At 36.7% G+C, this 2449-nt stretch overlaps 1 non-coding gene across 1 annotated transcript; it reads right to left on the reverse strand.

The window, feature by feature from the left end:
* Positions 1–1447: 1447 nt before the first annotated feature.
* On the reverse strand, positions 1448–1519 carry Trnag-ucc (transfer RNA glycine (anticodon UCC)). The gene has a single exon. It is a non-coding gene; the product is annotated as a tRNA-Gly (tRNA).
* Positions 1520–2449: the final 930 nt, after the last annotated feature.

Below are 2449 nucleotides of genomic sequence, written 5' to 3' on the forward strand. Positions count from 1 at the left end.
AGAAGACTGAAAACTTTAGTTTCTGCAGAAAGTATTGAAAACACAGAACAACTGGTAGCTAGAATTGTGGAAACTATTCGTGCTGATCCCGATACTGTTAGCAGAGCTACCACTTCTATTCTAAGAAGTGCTAGATTATGTATACAGCAACTAATTTAAGTTATTGTCAGTACACATAAGATTCACACTTTTTAATAATAATATTTACAGCCGAACGTAATAATCCAAAAAAGCGGTTTCTTTTGAATGGTCTTTAAAATTTCAAATGCTTGTAGCTCAGAACACCGCTCCGTCTGTTTTTTCGCGCGGCTTAACCAAGGTTGGGTATGGTGGGGGTGTTGTATACACAGCGCGAAAATAAAAGGTCAACTCTCAAGCGAGCAACGCCCTCCCAAGCTAGGGCAGTCATGTAGTGCGACACCCTGTATATCTGTGCAGTTACTGATGCGGATATTTAATCCTACTTTTTAAAAAAACAACTTCACGTCGGTAAAAGTGTGTTATGTAAACTGGTTTTCCATAAATTCCGATTTCCAATTAATTAATTAACCTTTCTTCAGAAGACCATTTTCTTCATGTGTTATGTAAATACCGTGGTATCATCTAGGCAAATTCCACATTGCTTTAAAAAGTCATAAGCGAGCCAGATGGCTAATGCGCGTATAAAGTCAAACACAACTCGGTGTTAATCTGTGGAATTAAGGTAATCTTCGTCGCCAAGTTATCGAGATTTTTATAATAATTTATCGTGCGGGTCCCAAGCACGATATCGATTTATCATGAGTATTTGAATATAAACTCGACATTAACGACGAATCGCCGTCAGTGTGTCAGTATGTTAGATCGTGACGTATACGTATCTTGATTTATTAGCATTATTCATTTGAGATGACCTATAAGGGTAAATGTTTACAAAGTCGTAATTATGGTAAAGAGAGAATATGCATATCAAGATCCACGGTGCAAAATCTGGAGAGAACGGCGGATGGTACCCGCCATTTTATCGTTTCCGCTCGCCTGTTATTCAAACGCTTTTATTCGCCAAAGACCGACCGAATTTATTTTGCAAAATCTCAGATCTACGCTTAATGCAGAAAATTATTACGAGATTTTATCAAATCTATACCCGAAGGCGAGAGATTTGTAACGCTGCCATAGTTTGAAATGTCATTCGCCGGGTATTCTGCTGCCTTGTTGCGCAAAATAATTTTATCGTCCGCAAAATCTCTCTCTATTCCGTTTACGGATTGTGCGTATGTGCATTACAAATAACACGTGTAATTGTATTTAAATATATTGGAAGTAATCCGGCTTCTCTATCTTGAGTATCGGGCTTTCTAAGTACGGTTTGCTCCAGTTAAAATCGTTTTGCGTGTCGGAAAAGCATATGCTAAAGTAAAAAACGAATGTTTCTCGTTTTGAGCAAAAAGGGGAGAAAAAAATTCGATGCGATGGCCGGGAATCGAACCCGGATCAACTGCTTGGAAGGCAACTATGCTGACCATTACACCACCATCGCACGATGAGAATTATGGAGATAAAACCGTAGCCTAACAGCCAGCTCGAGTGTTAAGCACTTTCTACCAAATTTAAATGTTCTAATAAGAGTAATGGTAGAAATTTTTTGTCCCATCGTCAGTAGCAACTTCGTAGGAAAGTTTCTGGGCGGTGATTTATGAGTTGTGCCATTTTCATAGATGGTTTAGAATTTCGTGAAGATTCAAACTAAAATTGTATTGTAAGAACGGTCATTCTCTAAGGTCTGAAGAAACTATGATACGTCATATTTGTGTTTATGTTTTGACAGTATTTCAAATCTAACTAACTTACCAACGTTGTATTGTTTTATTGGTGATTGTTAAAGAGTAGTTAATACTGTGTCAATAGAGTCCTTCAGTTATTCAGAGATTGTCTGATAATTTGGCCGCTACCAGAGTGTCTTTGCAAAGGTATGACAACAAATTCACATTTGGTGGAAATCTTATTTCCTCGCTTTTTAACGCCAAAAATCTTGCGAAATAAGCTTGAGAAAGTGGGAGAGCTGTTTCATTTGGGCGGTAGGAAAAACAAAACATTTTGCTCTTGGTGTTGGCTCCTGATTCAAATCTCTAATGTTCTGAATCTGCTCTGATTTAATTGAATGCTTCTTTTGAAAGGCTCAATTCAGTTTCTGAGGTAACCTAACGAGATTGTTTAAAATTTCTAAATTCAGTACTTTGGTTTATATACAATTGTTTATATAAAAAGAACTGATTTATTTATGGTTATCCATCTTCTTATAACTTTAAAGTTGTACAATTTATTATTGTATATGTTATAATGGGTGTTTTTTTTTTGATGTATAGAACTTTAAGTTGGCATTACTGTTCAAGACGGCGACCGATCTAACAGCTGTCAAGTGATTTGTTCTCAGTTTGGTTTGGCAATTCATCATGAATTCATCAGGTAA

Source organism: Cylas formicarius, unplaced genomic scaffold, assembly GCF_029955315.1.
Source record: "Cylas formicarius isolate icCylForm1 unplaced genomic scaffold, icCylForm1.1 PGA_scaffold_9__14_contigs__length_23061073, whole genome shotgun sequence".
NCBI classification, from domain to species: domain Eukaryota; kingdom Metazoa; phylum Arthropoda; class Insecta; order Coleoptera; family Brentidae; genus Cylas; species Cylas formicarius.